The 12,900-nt window shown below is 45.1% G+C and overlaps 1 protein-coding gene across 1 annotated transcript in view; it reads right to left on the reverse strand.

Moving 5' to 3' along the window:
* The window catches only part of GFOD1 (glucose-fructose oxidoreductase domain containing 1), an 87,033-nt gene that overhangs the window by 73,510 nt on the left and 623 nt on the right, over positions 1-12,900 (reverse strand). The window lies entirely within an intron of this gene.

Consider the following 12,900-nt stretch of genomic DNA (forward strand, 5'->3'; position numbering starts at 1 on the left):
AAGGGGTTTAATAAAATTTAGTCTTTAGGGAAAAAAAAAAAAAAAAAAGAAAAAAAAAAAAGAAAAACCAACCCAACAGTTTCTTATATTTCTGCGCTATCAAATGAACCTTACAGAGCAAGCACCTCCTGCACTGTTAGCTCTTCTGATGCACCCTTTTCAGTGAAAGGAGATGCAGGTAATTCCTCCCCAAAGTAAGCATGAGCCTCAAAACCCACTCTTTGTTAATGAAGCTGAAAAGCTCACAAGGCTAGTTAATATCACACTTGTTGCATTACTTTTAAGACTCTTCAAGGGAACCCTTGATTTGCCAAAATCCAGTTCAGCAGTTAGAGCATCACCCCACAATTTTCTTTTGAGCATCAAGCAAATGAAATGTTTTCAAATACCCTGGTATTTACCAACTTGGTGAAACGAACTAAAATGCAGATGTGGCCAGAAAGGGAAACGCACCACACATGACTCCACACAGTGCAATCCCAGCTAGCACAACGTCCTTATAAGCACGATTATTCTGAGACAGTAGATGACAGCTCCAGCAATGACCAGCACCCTACTTGCTTTCACCCAGTGCTCTCGAATGATTCTGCCCGATGCAGGAGGCCCTAGCCAGGCAGTCTACAGGACTGAAAAAATAATGTCCAAACTTCATATCTTCCTACACTTGAGCACCTCCTAACAGGAGCTGCAAATATGAACTCGCCCCCATTGGCTTAAGCCGATGCTCAAGGTTGCATTTGCAACCAACATGACTTATGTGTGTGCTATTGTATGTCTTCCAAAAAGGCAGTTGCTCCAGTCGGCACAGAAAGGCCCTGCCTATTTGCTAAAGAAAAGAGTTTCCCAGTATGCAGAGGACCATAACGTACACTAAAGACAAATTCCATACTTCATTAAAAATAAATACACAAGTCTCCCAGCTGCTGAGCCATCGCTGCTCATAGCAAGCTGGCTTAATAAGATATTTGCAGCATCTGTTAAATTAAGCTCCAACACTGGAAAGATGATTACTAGCATTAATAACCTACAGAATATTCAGTGCCAGATACAATCTTCAAACTTGACACAGCCACAGATCACTCAATCCCAGCCATGAATCCTCCCTGGAGAAGGGAGTCCCTCCAACAGTCCTTGCAATTCCTTCACAAGCTGCCCCATACACATTAAAAAGGGACACTGAAGGACGAGTGTAGAGCTTGTTTTCAACTGGAAATCAGGTTTCCCTGCACCATCCCCATTCGTCTCATCCCACCTTAGTTTTAGACCACCTGCACAACCATTCAGGAAAAAGCCATGGCCAGAGTGACAGGCATCAGTCCTCTTCCAGCAGTGTAGAGATATTTGTCACGATGACCGTCCATTCAACAGCGTTCAGCCACAATGGGTCCCACAGTGAAAGAAGAGCAGACATCAGTGTTCCTGTCACCAGTTGCACATACAAGCTTCAGTAAATCTCTTAATCCCCTGTAGTTTTGGGATCCCTGAAAGATGAAACCAGCTTCAGGAAGGCTGGTAAATGCAATCTACACAACCTACCCCATGGAGAAAGAAAGCTCAGGACAGAAACCCTCAAGCCTATTCTCATTGTGCCACTCTTGCTTAGAGCAGATAGGAGTCTCTCTCTCACACACACACACCCCCCCAGTGTATAAATGCAAGAATTTCATCCCCACCTGACACGCAAGGGGTCAGGTCTCTCTGCACACAGACGGCAAAAGGTGCAGTCTCAGCAGCTGCCGAAACATCTGTGCACATCAGGCCTTGTGAAGGATCACCTCCACCTATTTGAACAAATCTGTAATTTCAAACAACGACAATCACAGTATCAACACAATTAAATTTATATGAGGAGCTGCGAGACAGCACTATAATCAAAGGCATAAATAAATCTGCCAGCTAGCATCAAATCTCACAAGCAAACAGATCAGCGCTTATGAGACAGAAGTGAGATGGCTTGTGAACACAGACTTTCCTTATTTTAGGCATACAATGCGTCAAAGGTTTTTTTCCTAATGGTAAGATGGTGGGATCCAGTAAAAATTACAGACAGAACCACATTTCTGGTCCACAGTTCTCTCAAGCTATGCCAATAGCGACAGACCATGTCCAAATGTACTTTGGCTAATTTAGCAAAGATGTCACCCCTCCAAATCGAGCATCTTGTGACACGGATTTATAAGCAGAATTCTTCAGCAACACGAGTAATGAGTCCTGCCTGTTAATCAAGGATACAAAATTCAGGACACCTTCCTATGTATTTGGAGAACGCTGTATCTTGTTTCCACAAACTAGACTCAGGGAGCGCTGCTTGGTGCTCTGCCCAAGAAATGAGTCTTTATCAGGGCATCTCATACTGTTTAACCACGAAGCATCTTTCACAACGCTAAATTGTCAAGTTCCATCAAAGCAAGCAGCAAGTCACAAAAGAGTTCTGCAAGCTCCACCATGCTCACTTAGTGATAGACTTTTGCAGGCTATGGCTAACATTTCTAAGCACCCCTGCTCCAAATATTTTCCATCCTATTTTTCATTCCTACAGACACGCTGCCGTAACATGTTATAGAAGCACAACCGTATTGAGCTGTGGAATTGCACAGATGTAGCTGTATCTTCGTTTTCAATGAGCTGGTACAAAAGCAGTTTGCAAGCAAATTTCTACTTGCATGAATTATTGCGCCTGACAAACACTCCCGGCAAGGAATCCAGGATTTTCTCTTCAAGGAGACTACTGAAGTAAGAAAAGGTTTGCAGAACCATGTCCCAAGACGCCCACCAATCATTTCTTAAATTGACAGAGATGCCTTTGCCAAGAGGACGCAGATCTGCAAGGCCAGGCTCCTCTCCCTACTGCGTTGTTGGTTTTTCTTTTGTGCCACAACATATTTTCAGTACCATCACCATGAATTTCAACTATTTTCTTTGATCCAGCAGAGCTTGCCTGGCATTTACAGCAGACCAAGTGAGATCAGAATCCAAACTTCTACATGCATCTTTCCGGCACATTTCTGGAATTTATTTTAACATGCACGAGCTCGGCTGCAACTGTTCCAGATGTTCTCCAAGCCTATTCTCTCTCCCCTTTCCTATCCCCACACAAAACAGTAACAGTTGCATTGTCTTTTATGGGCTGAGGAAGTGAAGGAAGGGGAGGGACTTCCAGGAATTTTTAATTTATATATTTTTCACCTTAATGTTGTTTCTTTAATTTTTATACATATATGGTACTATATGTAATGCATATGTACAGACACCAAGAGAAAGAATTCCAAGTGCTCAGTCGAGCCTTTGGTTTCACATTTTTAAGCAACACCACTCCAGCCCAGAAAGGACAGCTACTATTTTTATAGTTCTCTCTCCTTGCTTGGCTATTTGGATTTTGAAAAGCTCTCTCTATTAAGGCTTCTCACTAGCCATGTGAAGCCCAGTACCCTAGAGACAGTATTTAATTCAACCATGACCTCCCTTCTGGGCATTTCCTGGCAAAAAATGGCCAGATGGAAGAGCTAAAGACTGCCAAACATTCACTGCAAGGAAGTGCCAAAACAAGGGTCTTTATTGCTGATAAAAGCCATGGAAACATCGGAATGCAAAACAAAGTTGCTACCTTTTTTTTCATCCCCATCTGCTTCACTAAAGCTGCGGCTGCTGCTGCGATGGAATTGAAGGCACTGGTTTTCACCCCAAGGTTAAACTCTGGCACCGTAGCAAACGATGAATCCTTGTGTGAAATCATAATGTTTATTCTTATATTACTGCCAACCAAGTTCCTCACACAGTGTTGTCATTTTCTGTGCACTTCACCACGCTTATACTTAGGAGTATTATTTATCAGTATTTATTTATATAATTTATCAGTATTTAGCCTGATAAATAACAACTTTCATCATTAGACCCGACTGTGCTAAAACAAAGGCTGCTACTATCTCTTTCCAAAGGAGAAAGGAAGGGTAAACTCTCATCCCCTGCAATTCCCTAAAATTCCTGTTACCCTGCGGGTAAGACTGCAGACCTGTGCATTAATAAGATCTGGTGTTTATGCTGCCCTGGATGGCAGTTCCACCATCTGGAAGCGCAGAGGCATCCGCAGTGCTCAAGGATAATTAGGCTTACACTTGCCAGGTGCATGAGTCTTGTCTGACACTGGTCCTCAGTGCCAGCTGTGTCGTGGAGCCAGGCCCAGCCTCCTCTGCTGTTCACCACCACATTCTGACCACAGCCAAAGAACCACAGAAAAACTCTTTAGACCTTTTTGGGGACTTTTGCTCCAAGGCCTCCAAACTCACAGCAGCCCAAAAGCCAAACAGGATTCCTCCCAGCATCCACAACCATAAACCACCTAAATTAATCATAGAATCATAGAATTGTCCAGGCCAGAAGGGACCTCCAAAGGTCATGTAGTCCAACCTCCCCGCAGTCAGCAGGGACACCCCCAACTAGACCAGGTTGCCCAGGGCCTCATCGAGCCTCACCTTGAGTATCTCCAGGGATGGGGCCTCAACCACCTCCCTGGGCAACCTGTTCCAGTGCTCCACCACCCTCACAGTAAAGAGCTTTCTCCTAAGTAAAGAATTTCTCCTAATACCTCAACCACCTTTACACAAAGTACAGCTGTACCAATACAACTAGAGCTGGCTGGCCTACACCAGCAACAGAGACATTTATACGTGTTGAATGCTCTAAATGTATATTGAATCAACAGTTTATGCCCGGATAAGAGTGGGGACTAGCCTGTACCAAATACAGATGCCATTCAGCCAGCAGAACAGCGTTCACACCAGGAGTCACACCAGCTGGACTTCTAATGGCCATGCAGCAATTATTACATTAAAGAAATCATACCCCTTACAGTCATAATTACACTGGTACACAAGTCTACGTGCAGACCAGGCCTTAAATCAACTTAGGGAACCTACACAAGGGATTGTTCCTGTTTAATTACACAACCATTTAAATCAATTTGTTTAAATCACGACTTAAGACCTGAAATCATTTTTCGTTACCTGCATCCACGCTGACCTTGTAAATTAAGCTGACTTTGACAGCTCACTCGTCTGAGCTAAGAGTTTATTATATGAGCAATAAACAAAAAGCAGCAGGGTAGACACTTCTGCTTTGGTGGTTTGAGGAAACCAGAACAATTCATAGCAACTCCGGATAACGCTGTGGCAAACTGATATTAACAGTGAAGGGTGGTGTTGCATCGCAGTGGGCTGTGAAAAACACCGGTCTTGGCTGTTCTGGAAATTTAACTCCATTTTCATCCTCAGTGCTTTGCCACCACTACTGCTAAATGGGCAAAATCTATCACACATATGAAGAAAAGGACAGCAAGTTGTGTTATGCTTCAACACAATTTACCCAGTTCTGAAACACACAGAACAACGTATTTAGCATCTTGCACAGTTTTCACCCTGCCTCCATAAGGGGCTGTGCATGACTATTCATGTCGGGAGTCATACAGCAAATCTCTGTGGCATGTAGTGTCAATCTCAGGCATGAGAGGGCCTTAAGAAAAAAAAAAAAGAAAGAAAAGAGGCAACAGTGGGAAGCTTGAAAATTTAGTCCACCATATTTACCTTTCTTCACATTTACCTTCCTTTATTTCTCTACTATTTAATATTTTTCCAAAACCTGGAACAACAGAAGCAGGTCACAAGTCCTTTGTCGGCAGAGCAGCCACCAAAAGTTTAAACACAGTATAAACACAGCTCTTACCAGGACCTTCTCTCATCTTCTCATAGAAAAAAGCTAAGCGACACATTTTCTGTTTGTGTTACAGCATCCATAACACAGTTGTGCCATTTGAACCAAAAAAAACAAAAAGAAAAATAGTTGCACAAGATGCTATCTACATGATATCCTCTCTATCAGTTGTGCCAGCAGGAGAAATACAAGAGAAGATCCTCACTAGCCCAGCCATGAGGCTAGACACACATGCCTACACCTTTAGCAGCGATGCAGTAATGCCTGCTTCGTTCATGGGTGATGATTTTACTACAATCAGCCCTTTCCTAGTTAACAACACATCAGTCAAATCTTTGTCAGCCCCACCTAGTAGAGCTACCTAGCTCTTTCAGCCACTTTCAACACCAAGTCAAGACACTAGGGCACTGCTAATGCTGTTGTGTTGCTGTTATCGCTGGCAAGGATGCCCTGTAAGGACCGCAAAGGAGACAGCACTAGGGTGCTCTATTCTTTGAGCACCTCAGTTCTTACAGCTATTTTTCCTACCATCTGTGGTACTGTATTTGCCACCATCACTACCACCAATTTAAGACCAGAATAGTTCAAGAAGAGTAGCATTCAAAGTGCAGTGATACAGAGAGAGCCCTTAAGGACTTGCCTACATGAAGATTAAAAACAAGACAAAAGCCCCTTCCGACTTTTGTATTTAAAAGAAAGTCAGATTTCTCATCAAAATATCACCACCCTGACTATGGGCTCTGCCTAACAATGTGTCACATCAAATGCTGGCAGTGGCATTGGCCAGTGCCACCCTTGCTTCCTTCTCTGCTCCTGCACCCAAGTTCCAAGCCCCCAACAGCTGTGCAGCTGGAAGGAGGGCATCAATATTCTTGCATCCCATCTTGCTGTTTAAATCACAGTGAGACGCTGGGGGGCTGAGGGCTTGGGCATGTATTTGTTTCGGCCATCTTACCTACAGGACATGGGAACTTCTGACAGAGGAGCAGAAAGTGGAAGTACCTTAACTTTCTAAACTGAGGGCGCTGCTACTTTCCATATTTCTGTGGCCTCCAGTTGAGCTGGCACAAGACTAGATCCACAGCAGTCCTCAAGAGCTTCATCCCATCCTGCTCCAGTTGCCCACACTGGTCCAGGGACAGCAACACAGCAACTGGTCTTTGAAGCCTTCTGGGGTCCCCGAGGATGGGCACTCAGAGGAGTGAGGAGGAGACCACAGCAACACAAACTGACCCAACCAGACACAGGATCACAATGATGGTCTTCATGCCTGATGTGGTTTAATACAACCACTTCAATGACTGCTAGCTGTTCCTCAGTCTAGGCTAATTCGGGTGCGTCGTGGCAGTATGAGCTCAGTGCCCCAGTATCCAAAGTCTGGTCCATACTGGGCACCCAACTTATCCCACCAGTGCAACAACAGAACTGGTGATTATTTTCAGACAGAACAGAACAACTGGAGAAAAAGAAAAAGTGCCTTTGATTTGAAGGCCAGAAAGGAAACAAGGGGTTTGTTCAGGGATTATTTTTTTATTATTATTTGTTTAGTTTTTAACCAGTACCTAAACAGTGGTTTTTCCCTTAGCTGTCTCAGATGCCCAGTTCCACAGTATCTCTGTAGGAGTTTTACAGGAACAACACTGGAATTAAAGGTCTGCAGTACTGGAAAGGTCAACGCAAGAGCTAGGTGCCGTTTTCTGTGGTATACCATCATCACTCAAGTAGGAAGACTTGCAGCCAGTCGCCAGAGGCTCTTTCAATTGACTTTCTCCTCTGTGCAAAAAAAGGCATCACAGCCTTTGCTAGCTCTGCTGATTAAAGACAGACAGCACTTCATCTGACTTCTTCTTTTGCAATAAGATGACCATAATTCACATTTAATATGCTGCAAAGTCATCTGCCTTCCAAGTACAGGAGCATGTTCTGCTGAAAGTCACTGCTGTTAGCTCAAATTTAAACTCAATATTGCAGGACAGATATTACATTGCTATTAATAATAAATAATCATGAAAATGTTTTCCCTTAATAGAGCGTCTCATCCCAAAGAATCCTGACCACTTTACAAACTCTGGACCAAGTCCTATCTGCTGCTACAACCTTGTAACCTCTGCCTGATTTGCATGGGTGCAGAAGAACGTAGAAATTAATTAGAGATTGCATCAGATCTGTGAATTACTTTTCTGCAGCTGATGTTCCTCCCACTTCAGAGTTGATCCAGAGAGGTACTGTCAGTGCTTTCACCAGGGGTTCTCAAAAATATTGTCCAGACAGCAGGCCTGTACTGCAAGCATCTGTGATGCCCATGATTCCTGGGAAGGGGTGGGAAGGTGAGAATCTGAGCAATACTACATACATTTCTCTCTAAAGACACTCCCTAACAACCCCAATCAAGTGTAGACAAAGCACTGGTCAGCCAAAAAGTTTAAGTGCTCCTTAAGGGAAACAACCTCTGGAATGCTGGGGAAGTCATACTCTTTATAATCCCCAGGCAGAACAGACTCCTTCCATACACTAGTACAATATAAACATTTTAAAAAGTAATACTATGTAGACATGGTTGTGAACACGTGCAGTGAATATTCAGCACACAGCTTGGTGTTCCTGTCCTTAACATAAGATGAAAGAGTAAGCAAAACCACTGTAAATAGAACTAAGGGTAACATCTCCAGGGACATGCTGGAAAAACATCTGGTACTTGATTCTTCCCAAAAGCAAAACATTTGCTCCCCAGAAACACGTATGTGAACCTCAGGAATAAGTCCTCTTTAGCCGAGTTGACTCGACTCGAGCACCGACAGGACCAGGCGCATAGAAGACATGTCTGTGCCTTCCCCTTCAATTTCAAGATGAAGTGTCATCAAGGACCTCTCAGCACCAGCTGCGGTAAGTCAATTCACCTGATGTGGCAGCTATTTAGTCACACAGGGCAACCGTTCCCGTCAGGATCTGAAGAATGTCATATTTAATTGAACAAGGGGGAGGGATTACACGGTGAAAAGTCATGTCTTGACGGTTTTGAACTAGGTGGAGGGTCGTATCATACTGTCTGTGCCAGCAACTCTTCTGACACTAAGCACAAAGAGGCACTCTGGTGACATATTTTTTCCCTGCATGCAAACACATCTCCTGTGCCAGATCAGCCCTGGATACACCTGTATTTGCCGATGCACGCGGGCAGGGGAAAAGCAGACCACTCCTAACAAACATGCCAAACTTTTCAGCCCAGCGAGAAGGGAAAATGCCCTTATTCAACACTAGGACTCTTTTCTGTGCTTACCTAAACATCCAGCCATTGATCTTTCTTGATGACCAAGCAGCAAGTCAGTTGGGACATCAGTTTTGCATCATGCTACAGGGAACAAGTATGAACGGCAATAAGCAAAAGAGCTCCTGAGTGAGCAGAATAGAGAGGAGGCAGGAAAGAGAAAGGGTCGATCAGCCCCATTTTGTAGAAGCAAAGAAGGAATTTGATTCCTTTCATGCAGAAGAGACAGAGGCCATTAGCATATTTCACATAAAACACCACAGGTTTTATTCATGCTTTCAGTCATCGTCCAAACCAGCATGGTTTCCAGTTCTCTCTTGAACTTGGTCTGTTCCAGAGCCTTGCCCAACATTGGTCTAGCTCCTAAGAAAACTGCCACACAGAGTCACACCTGGCTCAGGACTCTAACAGAGACGAGCATCAGAGGCTTAGAGAAGTTGTTAACGGGGCTCATTTAAAGCCATTTTTCTCCCATTTTCTCCCCCCAAACAGTTTCCAGGAAGCCACAGCTTGGGGACTTCCTCAGCTGGGGTGTGTATTCACACATTTGTGTTTTAATAGCAGTCGAAGGGCTGCCGTGCCAAAAAAACACGTTTCGAGCAGCCATACATCTACGCGTCAGAACGTACCAGTGAAAACAAAGCAACTGAGCTTTTCCCACCGCGGGGCCCGAGTCAAACGCAGCTGCGGGGCCACCTGCTTCACCCCACCTTCACCTCCCCAGCCTGCACCAGAAACAGGCCAGGGTGGGTTCCAACCTGCAGCAAACTCACAGCATAAGCACAGCTCTAGATGAGAGACAGAAACACCACCGATGGCTTTCTCAGGCCTCGACTTTTTAATAATGAAACCTCCCCAGATGAAAACCCAGCTTTGGGCAGCAAGCCAGTTTAAAATAAAATACAGGTACAAAAGAAAAGTTGGTCCCTGTCTCTTCCCAAGCCAAATATGCCTCCTCTCATATGGAAGCCAGACCTGGGTGTATTAACAAACAACTCATGTCTGTCTTCACCTTTTCTGCTGCAATGTAGGACATCGTGTTTAGACCTCCTGAAGCCTCCAGCTATGAGTAAAACCTCTGGTATCCCTGTCTATGTCCTGTCACTAGATGCTGCATAATGTTTCTCGTGCGAAATCCCAAGAGGAATATAAAACACCACACAAAAAATCCAATTGGAAAAAAAAGATAAGACCCACATCCTTTCTTTATCATAGCAAGGAATGTTTTTCCAGCTTCTGCTTTCCTCATTCTCTACAATATTGCCCTTGCTTACTAGAGGCTTTTGAAACCCCCACTTGATAATGCAATCGCATCCCTCCCCTCATAACAGAAAATTCAGTGATTAAAGCAAAATAATCACTCCAGGGCACAGCAGTTCCCAAGCCATGAAGCAAGACCAGGAGAAGGAGCTGCCAGCTGGGAGGCATTCCTCTCAGCTGTTTGGGAAGCACTGCTCTAGACCCCTGTTTGCACCTGTGTGAACATGCAACAATGTGCATTGTTATAGGATCCAATGGCTGAATTACCAAAAAAAAAAAACAACCCACAAAACAAAACCAAAACCAACACAACCAAAAAACCCACATAACAGCCAAACAGTAAAAATTTAACTCTAAAAAAACCAGGGAAGAGTTATTCATAGTCCAAGAGATATTTCTATGAATAATAATCCTTCAAGTAATACACTAAAAAAATTATCATGTCACATGTTACCACCTTGTAATGTTTAATCCCTACTTAATGACCATTTCATGCATTTTCACACACATTTCACTGCCCCTGCAATATACAAATAATGGCCGTTGAGGAACAGGAGTAATCCCAATTAACTAGAGGTGAAAGGGAACTGAGAATGGTATGCTACTAATGAATAGGGAGAAAACACCTTTTTTTTTTTTCTCCCCTCTACAGTCTGTTGCTAGCAGATTGCATCAGCAAGTTATCAGTAGTATCTCAGCTACATCAATTGTCAGCATCATTCATAAATTCAGCACGTGTTTGGAAACAGATTTTTTTTTTTCTTTAGCTGCAAATATTCAGAGAGGTACAAAACATAATATTACTTTAAGCCCTCCAGAAAAAAAATCACATCCCTCATGTTTTTTTGATTATTTCAGAAATTTTGTTGTTGTACCAGATGCCTCGTGTCTGCCTGAAACCTCATGAGACTCGACCTCTAAGGGCACAGAGAAGCTGGGGCACTTCCATGAGCAACACCTGCAGGAAAATGTGTCACAGGAAAACTGACACAATTGTCACCAAACTCACACGTGTCAAACATGAAACCTTGTTACCTTGATACTGTCTTTTATTTATGTTTTGTGGGATATGTATTTCTACATTGCAAATTCATTCGCACATCATTCTGTCAAGCAAGACAGGCTTCTGCTGCAAGTGTTGTACCTTGAGAAAAAAAAAAAAAGTCAAAAGGATATTTTATGAAAGACAAGCAAACGCTCTAACTCAAAGACAAGGATTTCCAAGTACAGCAAGTAACCCTGAGCAAGGCTTCTAGACAAATGCCTACACCGTACTTAAGGTTCTTTAGGTACTGTCTTAATTCCCTTAACTGCTTCATTTTAAATGCTGAAAACACTAGCTGACTGTGATGTTAGCAGCGTTGGAACAGTAACTAATTCTAATGAGTACACCGGTCTGTGTAACACTAGGACGTGCCACACACTAAATTGATGAGGCTGAAAGCGATAGCCATCGGCCTAAGAAGCTGCAGCCCCAGACCCAGACCCAAACCCACCACCCCGACTCGCCAACCTCAGCCATGATTCACAGCATCTCCCTCTCACTTCTACCCTTTCCCACCTGTACTTGGTAGGGACAACTTTTATAGCAGCCCACCAATATCTGAAGGGAGCCTACAGGAGAGCCAGAGAGGGACTCTTTGTCAGGAAGTGTAGTGACAGGACAAGGGGTAACGGTTGTAAACTGGAAGAGGGGAGATTTAGATTAGATACCAGAAAGAAATTCTTTCCTGTGAGGGTGGTGAGGCACTGGAACAGGTTGCCCAGAGAAGCTGTGGATGCCCCATCCCTGGAGGTGTTCAAGACCAGGCTGGATGGGGCTTGGAGCAACCTGCTCTAGTGGGAGGTGTCCCTGCCCATGGCAGGGGGGTTGGAACTCAATGATCTTTAAGGTGCCTTCCAAACCATTCTATGCTTCTTCCTTACTCCGGAGGGTACTCCCACTAAAATCCATCACAAAGCAAGCGTTTTACGGACCACAGGTCAGGAAGCTGGAAGAGCGGAGCCCAGACTTGGAGAAAGCCAGAAGGTTACAGCAGTCCATGCCCACTTTCTCAGTCCCTCCTTCCCTTTGTACGTGATCTTAATTAAACCTCGGGTGTAAAAACATTTCCTCTGCTCTCACCGTTTCCTGCCTCCCTCCCCTGGTTTGCAGCCGGGCTGGGGTGGGGGGGACACACAGAGCCGGCACCCCCCAGCCCCCCGAGTGCCCCCAGGCCGGCAGCGATGCTCAGCACCCCCCGCCCCCAAGGTGTCAGCCAAACACGGGCAGGATGACGATATTCTCCCTTTTTTTTTTCCTCTCACCCCGACTTTCCCCCTTTTTACCGAGGCACGGGTGACACCCTCTCCCCTCCCACGCCGAGGGGTGGAGGGGGGGGCTGGCTGTCAGGCCCAGCCGCCCTTACCCCAGCATCCCCGGCGGGGCGGGTACCTGCTGCCCTGCCGGGGACCACACCGCCGGGGACCGATGACACAACGGGGACGGTGGCAGCGACATCCATCCCCCCCCCCCCCAGCCTGCGACAGGCGGGGAGCGCCGGACACCCCCCTCCAAATGATGGGGGAAGATGGAAGGGGGGGGGGAAGCGAAGCTGAGGGAAAACTCTGCGCTTGAGGCGGGGTTTGGGTCCATCCAGCCCCCGGCGAGCCCGACCCCGGAGCGGGGTGGC

Source organism: Calidris pugnax, unplaced genomic scaffold, assembly GCF_001431845.1.
Source record: "Calidris pugnax isolate Ruff unplaced genomic scaffold, ASM143184v1 scaffold8, whole genome shotgun sequence".
Taxonomy (NCBI): Eukaryota; Metazoa; Chordata; class Aves; order Charadriiformes; family Scolopacidae; genus Calidris; species Calidris pugnax.